Here is a 16,090-nt window from a genome sequence, read left to right as displayed (position 1 = left end):
CTGCAGTGCTGAGAATGATCCACCACCTAAATAATACCTGCTCTGAGGTGGTCATGTGGAGGTCCTGGCTATTGAAGAATAAGGTAAAAGGGGGCTAATAAAGTATGCGAAGCTCTTCTGTCCTCCACTTATTACCTGTATTAATGGCACCTGTTTGACCTCGTTATCTGTATAAAAGACACCTGTCCACAGCCTCAAACAGTCAGACTCCAAACTTAACCATGGCCAAGACCAAAGAGCTGTCGAAGGACACCAGGAAGAAAATTGTAGACCTGCACCAGGCTGGGAAGAGTGAATCTACAATAGGCAAGCAGGTTGGTGTGAATAAATCAACTGTGGTAGCAATTGTAAGAAAATGGAAGACATACAAGACCATTGATAATCTCCCTTGGGGTCAAGATCTCATCCCGTGGGGTCAAAATGATCATGAGAACGGTGAGCAAAAATCCCAGAACTACACAGAGGGACCTGATAAATGACCTGCAGAGAGCTGGGACCAAAGTACAAAGGCTACCATCAGTAACACACTACGCCGAGAGGGACTCAAATCCTGCAGTGCCAGGCGTGCCCCCCTGCTTAAGCCAGTACATGTCCAGGCCCGTCTGAAGTTTGTCAGAGAGCATATGGATGATCCAGAAGAGTATTGGGAGAATATCATGTGGTCAGATGAAACCAAAATGGAACTTTTTGGTAAAAACTCAACTCGTCGTGTTTTGAGGAAGAAGAATGCTGAGTTGCATCCCAAGAACACCATACCTACTGTGAAGCATGAGGGTGGAAACATCATGCTTTGGGGCTGTTTTTCTGCAAAGGGGACAGGACGACTGATCTGTGTTAAGGGAAGAATGAACGGGGCCATGTATCGTGAGATTTTAAGCCAAAACCTCCTTCCATCAGTGAGAGCATTGAAGATGGAACGTGGCTGGGTCTTCCAGCATGACAATGATCCCAAACACACCGCTCGGGCAACGAAGGAGTGGCTCCGTAAAAAGCATTTCAAGGTCCTGGAGTGGCCTAGCCAGTCTCCAGACCTCAACTCCATAGAAAATTTGTGGAGTCCGTGTTGCCCAGCGACAGCCCCAAAACATCACTGCTCTAGAGGAGATCTGCATGGAGGAATGGGCCAAAATACCAGCTACAGTGTGTGCAAACCTGGTGAAGACTTACAGGAAACTTTTGACCCCTGTCATTGCCAACAAAGGTTATGTTACAAAGTATTGAGTTGAACTTTTGTTATTGACCAAATACTTATTTTCCACCATAATTTACAAAAAAATTATTAAAAAATCCTACAATGTGATTTCCTGGATTTTTTTTTCTCATTTTGTCTCTCATAGTTGAAGTGTACCTATGATGAAAATTACAGACCTCTCTCATCTTTCTAAGTAGGAGAACCTGCACAATCAGTGGCTGACTAAATACTTTTTGGCCCCACTGTAGCTGTCATTTTGGTTCACTTTTGTAATTGGTCTGATTTATAATATTCTGATTATTATTATTATACTACTTGCTGCAATTATCTTAATAAAATACTTTCTACTGCACAATCTGTAGTTAATCTGTAGCATAAATCTACTATTTTATTTATGAGGATGTGAAAGGAGAAGAAAACGGTAAATAAATAGTATCGCAGTGTTTCGGGGGCAATTCCGGCCCAGTTATGGAAGAGTCGGCGGAGATCTGGCATCCGGATTTGGGCCAGTGTATTTGGCCCAATTCTGGGCAGTCATTCAAAAAGAGTCAGAGCCGACACGGGCTGCCGGTGTTACCGGAGTGTTATTGCAAGGTTGTGTAAAGTTTTCAATAATTTAAAGGTTAGTACAAGGTTCCCTTAAGGTTTCAATAATTTTAAGGTTACGGGAACGTTAGGGGAACGTTCCCACAACTATAATGCACAACCAAACGGGAACGTTCTATTTCCGTAAAGAAAACTTTCCTGGGGAACCAAAGGGCAACCAAAATGATCCGTTCCCAGAACGTTCTGGGAACCAAAAACGAACGTTCCCGGAACGTTCTGGGAACCAAAAATTGTTAGCTGGGTAGAGCGTGAACTTACACGCTATGGTAAAATAGTTAGTGGCATAAGAAATGTGCACCTGAACTATGAGGAGGCAGACCTTGGGCAGATGGTGTCATTCAGAAGAACTGTGCTCATGGTTCTGGATAAAGAACCCATTCTAGACATCTCATTCAGAGTAAAGCATGAAGGTAGATCCTTCATGCTGTACGCCAGTACCGGAAGCATGAAATGTTTTGAGTGTGGAGATCTAGGGCATTTAAAAACCAGATGCCCACACAGAGTTCAAACAAGGGCCACAGAGGCAGGGCCTAGCGCTGCACGGGTGGATAATGGGTCAAAGCCCAAACAAAGCAAGCAGAATGCCTGGCAAGGTGTGAATTGCACTACTGAGCAGAACACTGCTCAAGGTGTAAATCACACAGGGACAGGAGCTGAAACTTCTCCTTCCCCCTCTGTATCTGGAGCTAAAGTTCTGAATAAGCAGGCAGTGGGTTCAACTGGGTCAGAAACTCAGAGCAACTCAGTTGAGTTCCAGAGCTCTTTAGGGAAGGCCTCTATGTCTAGAAGTACTCAAGATATAAGCAATGTTGAAAATGTGGCAGAGGTTGTGAATAATGCTGATGATAATAGAAATGTTATGCATAAACAGGTTGAAAATAACAATGACATCGAAAATGTGACAAATAGTTTTGAAACTGGTAATAATGATTCTGGAGTGAATACTAATGTTACTGACACTGTGGAAAGTGAGGTGGTGGTCAGGGAAGTCACGAGTGGACCCCCCTCTCAGCATAACTTTCAAGGTTTAGAATATTTCATAAAACCTGACCAAACTGATACTCAATCTGAGATGATGGAGGATGACGCCGCTTCAGATATCTCAGAGGCCGTATCACTTCCTGGGACGGACCAAAAGCTTTATTCAGTAAATGAGTTAAACGAGTTTTTGGATGACACTTTTGGGAAAACAGTAGAAGTTATGGAATTTTTTCCAGATGTCAAAAAATTCATAAAATCTGTTGAAAAAGCAAGACAGAGTGCAACAATGGCTGAACTGAGTCAGCAGAAAAGATATAGACTAAGAAAGTTTGTGACAAAGCTGCGGAAAGAAATGAAAGAAACAAAGGAATCTTGCTAAAATTATGGGTTTTAAATCGCACAATATGGCTTTTATCTTCCCTTTCACTGCCTTCTTCTGTTCTCTTTTTTATCTCTATCTTATCTCCATGGATAAGTTGCGTGTAGGAACTATAAATATTAATGGAGGTAGGGACAGAAATAAACAGGCTATAATATCAGAAATTATAAAACAAAAAAATCTAGATATAGTTTTCCTACAGGAAACACATAGTGATAAGGAAAATGAAGCAGAATTAAAATTGTTCTGGGAGGATAAATATTCTTTTTTAAGTCATGGATCAAATTTTACTGCTGGCGTTGCCATTTTAATATCTAAGAAACAAAGTTTAACTAAGACTGAAGTTTTAGAAATTGAGCGAGGCCGCATTTTAATGATAAAAACAAAAATCAGAGATACAGCTTTCCTTTTAATAAACGTTTATATGCCTAATTTGGGAGCAACTTAGATAAACTTAAAGAAAAATTGAAACTGGAAAACAATAATGCTATAGTTGTGATGGGAGGGGATTGGAATTGCACTTGTGATTTTACAAAAGATCGTATTGGAGAAGAACCTCATTTTAATTCATTAAAGCTTTTAAATTCATTAATTAAAGCTCAGGGACTCATAGACCCTTGGAGAGAGCAGAACCCTAATGCTAAACAATACACATGGATGAAAATAACAGAAAATAGAGTAAGCGCTGCAAGACTGGATCGCTTTTATATTTGTAAAGAAGATAGGAACAAGTTTTTTAACAATTGTTTTTACTCGAGTGGTTTTTCTGACCATCAGTTAGTAACAGTAGATATAAATATGTCGTAGAAGGTGAAATCAACACCACTTTGGCGTTTTGACTCAAAATTATTACAGGATGAACATTTCTATAATAATTTTAAAATCTTCTGGGAAAAATGGAAATCAGACCAAAGCAGTTATGAGAGTCTAGCTACGTGGTGGGAGTTAGGAAAAACCAACATTAGAATTTTCTGTCAACAATATGTGGATCAGAAAAAAGCAATTGAAAAAAATACATTAGTTGACTTGGAGCGAGATATAAAAGCACTAGAAAATGAAATAGTTCAAAGTGATGACAGAAAAAACAAGGAGCTGGAAGGAGAAAAAGAAAGCACTTGGTTTCTATCTTCATGAACAAGCAAAGCGAGCCCTAATCCGGGTCAAATACTCCAGCATTAAAGATATGGATGCTCCAACATCTTACTTTTTTAATCTAAACCGAGGAGGAAGGTCACAGAACCAAATGCTGCACCTAAAACATCCAAATGGACTTTTAACTACAAACATGAATGAAATGAGAAGCATTGCACTGAACTTTTATTCTGAACTCTACTCGGTGGACATTACAGATCCAATCTGCAGAGATGAACTGCTACAAGACTTACCAAGACTGAGCCCATCACAAGCTGAAAAACTGGAGGAAAACATAGATTTTAATGAACTTACCGAGGCTGAACAACAGCTATCTTCAGGACGTGCTTCTGGAATTGATGGTCTTAATGCTGAATTTTATAAAGCTTTCTGGGGGATAATAGGAATAGATTTATATGACGTTTTTATCTGGTCTTTTAATAACGGACGGCTTCCGGTCAGCTGTACAAGAGCGGTTTTATCTCTTTTACCAAAAAAAGGGGATTTGAGTCTTTTAAATAATTGGAGACCTGTAGCACTTTTATGCACAGATTATAAAATTTTATCAAAAGTTTTATCTAACAGACTTAAAACATACATTGAGTTTTTAATTCATACAGATCAGACATACTGCGTCCCGGGACGATGTATAATGGACAATATCTTCCTTGTGCGGGATATTTTTGATCTGTGTCGAATGAATTCTAAAAGTCTCGGGTTATTATCTATTGATCAAGAAAAAGCGTTTGACAGAGTTGATCATACGTACCTTTTTAAAACTCTTGAAGCTTTTGGTTTTAATGATAATTTTTTAGCATGGATAAAACTTTTATATTCAGGTGCTGTAGCATTATTGAAAATAGGGGGAGGACTTAGTCGTCCTGTTGAGCTGCAACGGGGCATAAGGCAAGGATGTCCACTATCAGGCCAGCTCTACAGCCTGGCCATTGAACCCCTATTACAAAGACTAAGAGTTGAAATGCAAGGTCTCAGTATGTGTGATTCACAAAAGAAGCTTGTTCTGTCAGCTTATGCCGATGATGTCACAGTATTCATAACAAAACAAGATGATGTCCAAGCTCTGACTAACTGTCTTAATAAATATGCAGCAGCATCATCGGCAAAAGTAAACTGGAATAAATCGGAATCTGCTCTTGTAGGGCCATGGCAAAATCAAGAGCCACCGGTCTTACCTGAAAACCTACAGTGGGGTAGAAGAGGAATTAAATATTTAGGAGTATTCTTAGGAACAGAAGAATACCAGGAAAAAAACTGGGAGGGAGTGATCGAAAAGGTAGAGGAAAAACTTTCTCGATGGACCTGGATCCTTCCCCAGCTATCCTACAGGGGACGAGTTCTCATCACAAACAACCTGGTGGCATCAATGTTGTGGCACAAACTAACAGCCCTGGAACCGCCAGATTGCCTTATTAGAGAAATTCAGAAGAAACTTGTCCAGTTTTTTTGGAGTGGACAGCACTGGACCCGGGCTCCTGTCTCATATCTGTCACGACAGGAAGGAGGGCAGGGTCTAATCGACCTTTCTAGCCGCATAAAGGCCTTCAGATTACAAACAGTCCAAAGATTCTTATATACTGAGGGTCTTGCAAGGAACGTAACAGCATGTCAACTATTACAGCGTGTGGAGGATGCCGGTTATGATAAACACCTATTCGTGCAATAATTGAAAGTAATGAGACTGACACAAACCTCCAGCTTTTATCAGTCAGTTTTAAAAGCATGGTCATCTGTGCTCAAAAGCACTAGAGCTGTAATACATCCACTTTTTTGTATTAATGAAGAACTGCTGTTTTTTAACCCGTTGCTACAGACTGAGATGCTACGATCCTACAGTATACGCCGAAGCTTTCTCAAGGCTGGACTTAACAAGATCGACAGCCTAAGGGCCGGTGGATCCTGGAAGCCCATAAACACACTGAGCACTGAAACAAAGATCAGGTCCAGCCGTCTGCTGCAAAGAATGATGAGAGAGGTGATTACAGCACTAACACCAACCTTCAGACAGGCTCTGGAGGAAGAGGAGGAAGACCAATGCGAACCATTTCCCTCTCTCCTTATCTCAGCAGCAACAGAAAACCAACCTGAGGAAGGGTCATTGTTGTCATCAAACATTCCGGAATTTACAGACCTGGAAAATGCCTCCAAAAAAGCATTATATATGGTGAGTGTGAAAGTACTGCACCAGAATTCTCTTACAGGGGTAAAAGAATCTGGCTGGGTGAGTTTGTTGCCACCAGGACCTTCCCCAAAAAGATGCTGGAGGACACTGTATAAACCTCCAATAGAGAAGCGTACTGCTGACCTGCAGTGGAGGATCATACACAGAGCAATAGCTACCAATCGACATGTCGCCCACCTAAACCCTGCTATATCAACGGCATGTCCTTTCTGTGGAAGGGAGGAAACCATTGATCATCTGTTCCTAAGATGCTCCAGAATTAAAACCATGCTCCAGACAATCACATCCTGGTTGTCAGGCCTTGAGATTCTGCTGACGGACAATCTTTTTATCTTTGGACCAATATATTATAAAAGTAAAAAAGAGAAAATTTGTCTGCTCAATTTTATACTGGGTCAAGCAAAGCTAGCCATTTGGCTAACAAGAAAAAATAAACTGAAAGGAACAGGAACTGTGAATGCTGACACAATGTTAAAAACTCTGATCTAAGAATTGAGTTCTCGTATTTTAAATTAACAAACAAACTTCAGGACTTCTGTTCAATTTGGGCTCAGAACGAAGTTTTATGCTCCTTTGATGATGGTGGTTTAATTTGGTGTTTTTAATAGAATTATGTCGGAATTATGAGATGTGTAGTTTTTTTTTTTTAAATCATGGTGATGCACAGAAAAGTGATTAAGTAATATAATTCTATGTGTATTTATTTACTTTTTTTGGTATCTCAAATAAGATAATGTTTTTATAAATTGTATTAATTCAATGGAATAATAAATGATCTTAAAAGTCAAGTCTCTCTCTCTCTCTCTCTCTCTCTCTCTCTCTCTCATTTAGTTCAGCAGAAGTGAAACTGATCTGATCCTGTTCTGTTCTCTCTCTCTCTCTCTCTCTCTCTCTCTCTCTCTCTCTCTCTCTCTCTCTCTCTCTCTCCTTTAGTTCAGCAGAAGTGAAACTGATCTGATTCTGTTCGAGTGCGGATCTGTTCCGTCTGTGTTTGTAGTTTTGTTGATAATTGAAGTTGATGAACGCAGGTGAGTTTATACATTTCCACACTTCTGTACATTACTGTGTATTGTTACTTTATGTAGTTCAGATTGTTGATTTGATTTAAACACACTTGTTTTGAACAGAACACTCACGAACTAAACCAGGAAGTCTTGGACATTCTCCTGACATTCGAGTTTCTTTCGACTCGTTCTCGACTAATAAACATCCAAAAATGAGTGAAACTGCATTAACTGATTCTGCAGTAAACAAGAAACAAACTACAATCAAATATGTTTAAAACGTTTTTATCTGTACAGTTTTATTTTCTGTTATTTTGTAAATGTGAGCTTCATCTGAGTTGAAATGCTAAGGAAGTTTAAGGGAGCGTCTACAAAGTGCATGAAGCCGAGGTGTAGTTATTACCCAGTGTCATGTACCATTCAATACAACTGTATAAAGTCCTACAGTATGGGTACAGTCAAAATATATAGTGTCAACAATTCCAAAATCAATCATTTTAATATAATAAACGATGCTATAGTTATCTAGTGACATGTACCACCCACTACACTTAAATTACAGAGAAAACCCTACAGTATGGGTGCAGTAATAAAGAATTAAAAGTTAAAAAACAACATAATTTTTCATATAACCAAGGATGTAGCAGTTAACTAGTCACTTGTACTAGTTACTACAACCACATTATAAAAGTCATACAGAATGGGTACAGTAACGAATCATAAAATGTACTACAGTAAAGGTACAGTAATAATAAAATATAGAAGATTAACAACAATTAAGAAATGCAAGTTTTGGTATGATGAAGGTTGTAGTAGTTTTTCTGTCACTTGTACTACTTACTACAACCACAATACAATTTAAAAGTCCCACAGCATGAGTACAATAGGTCATCATAAAATGTAACGTAAACATGAACATAACACTCACAAACTAAACCAGGAAGTCTGAGCTGCTGTAAATAACTTGCTGTGTTTACTGGTGTTTCTGTTTACGTGTAGAAAAATGGCTGAGTCAAAAATTTCAGTAGCTCAGGACGAGTTCAGCTGTTCAGTCTGTCTGGAAACACTGAAGGATCCAGTAACTACACACTGTGGACACAGTTTCTGTATGGTGTGTATTAATAACTGCTGGGATCAGGAGGATGATAAGGGAACATACAGCTGTCCACAGTGTAGACAAAGCTTCACTCCAAGACCTGTTGTGAGGAGAAACACCATGCTGGCTGGAGTTGTGGAGAAACTGAAGAAAAAAGAACTTCAAGCTCCACATCCTGGTCACTGTTCTGCTGGACCTGAAGATGTGGAGTGTGATTCCTGCACTGGGAAAAAATACAAAGCTGTTAAATCCTGTCTGGTGTGTTTGGCCTCTTTCTGTGAAACTCACCTTCAGCCTCATTATCAAATTCCTTCTTATAAGAAGCACAAGCTGGTTAAAGCTTCCAGACGACTCCAGGATTAGATCTGCTCTCAGCATGATAAACTGCTGGAGGTTTACTGTCGTACTGATCAGCAGTGTATCTGCCTAATGTGTATCATGGATGATCATAAAGGACATGATACAATATCAGCTGCAGCAGAAAGAACTGAGAAACAGGTAAAAATATTATACAGCTCTCTTTAACAAGTAACAACTCATTATCATTTACACTGACGTTGTTTATGTGGTGCTCGTACACAATACAAGTAAATTCTGAATTGTTATTCTGTGTAGAAGCAGCTGCTGAAGATCCAGAGAAAATTCCAGGAGAAAATCCAGAACAGAGAGAAGGAACTTTGTGAGCTGATAAACGCTGTGGAGTCTCACAAGGTAAGTTTTATCAACAAAAAGCTCTCAGGATCAGTCTGAATCTCCTCCATTAAACCAATCTCCATTAAAAATGAGATATTTTATATCTCAGGTAACTTTGCGGGCGGCACGGTGGCTAAGTGGGTAGCACTGTCGCCTCACAGCAAGAAGGTCCTGAGTTCGATCCCCAGGTGGGGCGGTCCGGGTCCTTTCTGTGTGGAGTTTGCATGTTCTCCCCATGTCTGCGTGGGTTTACTCCGGGTGCTCCGGTTTCCTCCCACAGTCCAAAGACATGCAAGTGAGGTGAACTGGAGATGCTAAATTGTCCATGACTGTGTTCGATATAACCTTGTGACTGATTAACCCTGTGTGAAGATAAACTACTGTTTCCTGTCATGAATGTAACCAAAAGTATTAAACATGACGTTAAAAATCCTAATAAACAAACAAACAAACAGGTAATCTGTGGTCGGTTTTTCATCTGGTTTCTTTTCTTCACATCCTGAAACGGTGATGACTGGACTACAATATTCAGCTATGGTACTGCTTAAAGTCCGATTTCCCTCCCCCGAGCCGCCATCGGCTTTGTACTTTCATCAAGATATCTAAAACTCAGACCTGAAACCGAGAAAGAGGAGAGGACGCTGGGGTGGTATGTTTCGCCAAGTTTATTTAAGTCTGCCTGTTTTTATCAGTGTTTTCATCAATGTTTTAATTTCCTACCGACTCTTGGATTTCTACGTATCTGCTGTCAGCGTTATACAACAGGAACTTTTTACCTGGGCGTAAATTGCACACGATGTTGAGTTATTCCATCAACCAACTAATGAAACTCAACAACTACACTACTCCATCGTGTTTATCAGTAATAAAACAACTTGGACTTCTTCGCCGACCCCACTACATTCACAGGAGTTCACGAAGAAAGTTTGTTTACTCCCAGTCTGATAACGTGATTCCATCTTTCTGGTCAGCTGTGCGCACTGCCGCACCGCAAACACGTCATCAGAACGCTGCTGTTATCCGAACTAGTAGCGGTGATGTTTCCATGGCAACACTACATGCGGAGCGGGATATAAAACGTGGAGTGGTTTTTAATACTCTTCGGGCCGATACAGAGAGAAACTACTTCATCTAAGATTAAAATTGAGCTGTTTAACGCACAATCGCTTACAAAAAAATCCTGCCTCATACACGAACACATCTTGGACAAGTGCTTGGATTTGATGTGCATTACAGAAACCTGGCATCAGCCGGATGTTTTTTCTGCTCTAAATGAGGCCTGTCCCTCCGGCTATAGCTATCTTCAGATCGCCCGCAACACCGGTCGTGGTGGTGGTCTGTGTGTCATCTACCGCAGTGATCTGGATTTGTTCCTTCTGCCCCTGCCTGAGCTGTCTTCTTTTGAATGCTTGGCTTTTAAATGTAATGCCCCTTTTCCTGTGACAGTACTTCTCATCTACCAGCCCCCCAAACCTAACTCATTCTTTATCTCTGAGATGGATCTTCTCTCAACTTTTTGTACAACCTCTGCTAACATTATGATACTTGGGGACATGAATATCCATGTAAATTCTCCCTCCTGCCGCCGTGCAGCTGAATTTCTCCAGTTATTGGACTGTTTTAATCTTAGACAACTTGTTGATGTCCCCACACATACCAAAGGGCACACTCTTGATTTGGTCATCATTGATTCTGCACCCATCAGCAATCTATCTATATATGATGTGGGTGTCTCCGATCATAAGGCTGTCTCAATGGAGTTGCCTTTAACGTCCACCCGCATCAAGCCCAAATGTCAAATTAGTTTCAGAAATTTAAAGAACATTAATCCAGAAACCATGACAGTTGATCTGCAGCATATTCATCATACAAAATTTTCCTCAGTTGAGGGTGCAGTTGATTTTTATAATGCAGCTCTGAGTAGCATTTTGGATATCCATGCTCCAGTTAAAACCAGAACTGTGACTTTCTCTCGCTCAGCACCCTGGTACACTGCTGGGCTACAGGATATGAAGACAGCTGGGCGTGCCCTTGAACGGCGTTTCAAAGCTTCTGGCCTTACAGTGCACATGTTCTCAAACATCATCAAAAACAGTCCAGGAAATTCCAAACAGCTGTTTTCCACCATCAATCATCTCCTCAATCCACAAGCTCCCTCACTTGCGGAAATGACAGAAGAGCACTGTAATAAATTTATGACCTTTTTCAGAACGAAAACAGAGTCAATTCGTTCTGTCCTTCCTGGCTCCTCCCCTCTGTCCATGCAGACTAATCATTTACAGTTTGAGGTCTCTCAGCCCCTTAACTGTTTTCCAGAAGCCTGACAGCAAGAAGTCGAAGACATCATTAGGAGGATGAAACCGTCTACCTGTGCCTCAGATCCCTTTCCTACACAATTAGTCAAAGCAAATATTTCTGCCATAAGTCATCTGATCACCACCGTAATAAACCACTCTCTCCAGGCTGGACATGGTCCTTTTGCTCTAAAGACTGCCATTATCAGACCACTTCTCAAAAAATCCACTCTGGATCCTGAGGTTTTTGCAAACTATAGGCCCATCTCTAACCTTCCCTTTCTTTCCAAAGTAATGGAAAAAATGGTTGCTGCCCACCTTCAGGTCCACCTTAGAGACAATAATCTTTTCGAAAAGTTCCAGTCTGATTTTTGTTCTGCTCACAGCACCGAAACAGCACTGATCAGAGTCACTAATGACCTGTTAATGGCAGCTGATGCTGGCTCACCTTCCTTGCTCATCCTTCTTGATTTATCAGCTGCATTTGACACAGTGGACCATGGAATACTCCTAAATCGGCTACATCACACCATTGGCCTCACGGACACTGCCTTTTCCTGGTTTCAATCCTACCTCAGTGACAGAACAGAGTATGTTTCCCTCGGTAATGCAAGGTCCCAGACACATACTGTGACCTGCGGAGTCCCACAGGGGTCAGTTCTTGGCCCCATCCTTTTCAATCTGTACATGCTCCCGCTTGGTCATGTCATTACTTACCATGGAATTTCATTTCATTGCTATGCTAATGACCTACAACTGTATTTGAAAATCAACACACCCTCTTCATCATCATTATTTTCATCATCTTCTCTGACATTGCTTACTGCCTGTCTGGGGGAGATACAGTCATGGATGAAACACAATTTTCTCCAGTTGAACAGTGCCAAAACTGAAGCAATCTTGGTTGGCACCCCGCATCAGATTCAGTCATCTTCCATAAACAGCTTTACTTTCTTTGGTCACAATATTCCCATTTCCTCATCAGTCACCAATCTTGGTGTAAGATTTGACTCACATCTCACTTTCGATTCCCATATTAAACACCTCTGCAAGATCTCTTTTTATCATCTGAGAAATATTGCTAAACTTCGCCCCACTTTTGTCTCCTCCAGACTGGATTACTGCAATGCACTTCTCGTTGGGATTTCTAGCAAAAGTCTTCATAGATTACAGAGCATTCAGAACAACGCTGCTAGGATCCTGATGAGAGTGTGAAAATATGAGCATATCACGCAGATTCTACGTTCTCTTCACTGGCTTCCCATCTCTGTTAGGATTGAATACAAGGTCTCTCTCCTCACTCACCAGTGTATTTATGGATATGCTCCCACCTATTCAAAAGAACTGCTCACCACTCAAACCTCATTCCGATCCTTCCGCTCTACCAACTCAAATCGCCTTCTCCTCCCAAGAACCAAGCTCAGTACCATGGGTGATCGGGCCTTCTGTTCTGCTGCCCCTCGCCTTTGGAATGCCCTCCCTGACCATTTGAGGGCACCACAGACAGTTGGGACTTTAAAAAAAAAGACTCAAAACCTTTCTTTTTAGCAGAACTTATGAATAATTCTTAATTTATGTAGTGATTGCAGCTATTTTATTTATTTATTTATTAATTAATTATTTGTAGTGATGTCTTTTATCTTGTGGCACTTTGAGATTTGTACACAAATGTAAAGTGCATTACAAATTAAATGTATTATTATTATTATTATTATTTATTGTTGCTTTGGATCAAGATGCTTAAACATAAATGACTGTATAAGATTTCTGGCAAAGACTTGAGAAGATCACTACATTGAATTTCCCAGTCCTGGCCAGGCTGCTGTTTCCTGATACTCAAAAGAATTTCTGTAACAGTATGCTACCACTAGCACATTTTACAGTATATATGGTGCTTTTAGGTTTCATAAGATTTCATCCACACATATAACTTTGAATTCAGGACATACAGGAGCAGGTGTGTTGTATCAAAAATCTGTGAGGAAATATAACATGCTGATAAATGCAGTAACAACTAAAGTGATGATGAACACTGAAGAAGTGCTGGAGTTTAAGGTGGAAGGTAGAAGACTGGAACTTTCTTATATTTGGGAAATAAAGTATCAAATACTGCATCACGTGGACATGATGATGATGGTAACATTTTCAATGGTATGAAAAATCAGGCCATTTAGCACCATCACCAAGCTATGAGTGATGAAAGTCTTAGTCTGGTCAGTAGCCACATATGAATGTGAAGGATGGACAAATATCTGAGTGAGAAACGTTTCCTCTTTCTGAATCTTCTCACAGTGTTCTGCACAGACAGCAGTGAAGAACATTGAGAGGATCTGTACTGAACTAATCAACTCAATTAACAGAAGATGCTCTGAGCTAAAAGATCTGATCAGAGATCGAGAGACAGCAGAAGTAAGTCAAGCTGAAAAACTCCTGAAACAGGTGGAACAGCAGATTGTAGAGCTGAAGAGGAAAGATGCTGAACTGGAACAGCTTTCACACACAGAGGATCCCGTCCATTTCCTCCAGGTAACAGCACTAAAAATAATTATATTATTGCTGCACCAATTAATAAAATACAGCAGTACCTTGTAACTTGACGTCCCCTAAACTCAAAATCTTTGAAACCTGATGCCTTTTATTGAGAAATTTGTTCCCTTAAACTCGATTATTTTTAGAATTCATTCAAACATGTTTGGGAGAGTCAGAAATGCAACAGAAAACTCATCACAAGCAAAGCATCCTCTCCTGTCTTCCCAGAGGTCTCCTTTTTATAGGCGTCTTTCCCTGGTGGTAGCTTTGTGCATCTTCCACAAATCTGTAACAGAGAAAACCCCACTACACAAAACACATTATGACCCATAAAGTCATAACACTCGGGTTTCTGAGAAATCGTTCATCATTTGTAATTCATCATCATCATCTTGTTGTTTCTCTGTGAACATTATCTGTCTGGATGTAGAATTTTCAGTCTCTCTCGGCTCCTGCTGGATCTGCAGAATCAGCCGCCATCACAATCAGTCCTTTCCTCTCATTTAATGATGTTACAAAGTCTGTATCTCAGCTGAGAGAGAAAGTAGAAGAATTCTGGAAAGAGCAGTGTGAGAAGATACCAGATGAAGGTGAGTGAAGGATCATCATTCATTTACTTATTAACCCAGTACTGGTCATGGTCACAGTGAGTCCAGGGTAAAATGAAATACACTCACACTGTAGTTTCTCAGACTTAGTCACTTTAGACAAACACTGGAGGAACATGTCAAACTTCTTACTGGCTGTACCTGCGACACTTTCTAGTGCAGATATTTATTTACTGTGATTAGTGATTGTACTGTTACTCTCTCTGCAGTGAAGAAAGTCCGGATTACTTCACCTCCTGAACCTGAAATCAGAGAAGATTTTCTACAATGTAAGTTTCTTCCAAACACACAAACATACACAGTGCAGTGAAAAAGTATTTGCACCCCCCAGTTATCTGTATTTTTACATATTTGTCAATGTTACTAGTTCAGATGCTACAGCAGATCAGTTTGGTTCAAGTCCAGATTTGATTAGGTCGAAAACCTAAACTTTATTTCCTCAGATTTATTTCAACAAAGATCTGCTCTTGTTATTTGGAATTGTTGTGTTTTTGTTTTACACAAGTGTTTAGTCTTTAAATCATGAACTGATGACCAAGCGTTCTTCTTTAATCCTGAAACACCATCACACAACCACCACCATGACTGACTGTTAGTAAGATGTTTTTTATTGTAAAATGCTGTTTTAGCTTCATTGCAAGTATAAGAATTCTGACTCATCAGTTCACAGAACATCATCACCAAAAAGCTTGAGGGTCATTAAGGTTCTTATATTGGTAAATGAGAGGTGAGGCTTTATGTTCCTCTTAGTTAACAGTGATTTTACCTTGTGACTCTCCCATGGATTTTATTTGTGCTCAGTTTCCTTCTAATACTGGAATCATTAAATCAGATCTAAATTGAGGTCAGCAGGTCCTGCGGTTTCCTAAATGTTTGTTTGGGTTCTTGTATGTTTTCCTTGATGAGACATTGATGAGCTCCTGAAGCAATCTTAACTGTTCCAAGTGTCATTTAGAGATCATGGCTCTTACTGTGGTTCGCTAAAGTACTAAAATCTTAGGATTGACTATGTAACTTTTTCCAGACTGATATACAGGGTGGGCCATTTATATGGATACACCTAAATAAAATGGGAATGGTTGGTGATATTAACTTCCTGTTTGTGGCACATTAGTATATGGGAGGGAAAAAACTTTTCAAGATGGGTGGTGACCATGGCGGCCATTTTGAAGTCAGCCATTTTGTATCCAACTAGTTTTTTCAATGGGAAGAGGGTCATGTGACACATGAAACTTATTGAGAATTTCACAAGAAAAACAATGGTGTGCTTGGTTTTAACGTAACTTTATTTTTTCATGAGTTATTTACAAGTTTCTGACCACTTATAAAATGTGTTCAAAGTGCTGCCCATTGTGTTGGATTGTCAATGCAACCCTC

The 16,090-nt window shown here is 40.1% G+C and overlaps 1 protein-coding gene and 1 pseudogene across 1 annotated transcript in view; both read left to right on the top strand.

The window, feature by feature from the left end:
• LOC134326271 (zinc finger protein 585A-like) overlaps nt 1-16,090 on the top strand; it is a 338,798-nt gene that overhangs the window by 235,585 nt on the left and 87,123 nt on the right. The window lies entirely within an intron of this gene.
• LOC134326798 (E3 ubiquitin/ISG15 ligase TRIM25-like) overlaps nt 8,490-16,090 on the top strand; it is a 57,113-nt pseudogene continuing 49,512 nt past the window's right edge.

The sequence above is a fragment of the Trichomycterus rosablanca genome, chromosome 14 (genome assembly GCF_030014385.1).
Source record: "Trichomycterus rosablanca isolate fTriRos1 chromosome 14, fTriRos1.hap1, whole genome shotgun sequence".
NCBI classification, from domain to species: Eukaryota; Metazoa; Chordata; class Actinopteri; order Siluriformes; family Trichomycteridae; genus Trichomycterus; species Trichomycterus rosablanca.
Note: the sequence above shows the minus strand (reverse complement) of the source record. Positions and strands in the feature narration are given on the sequence as shown.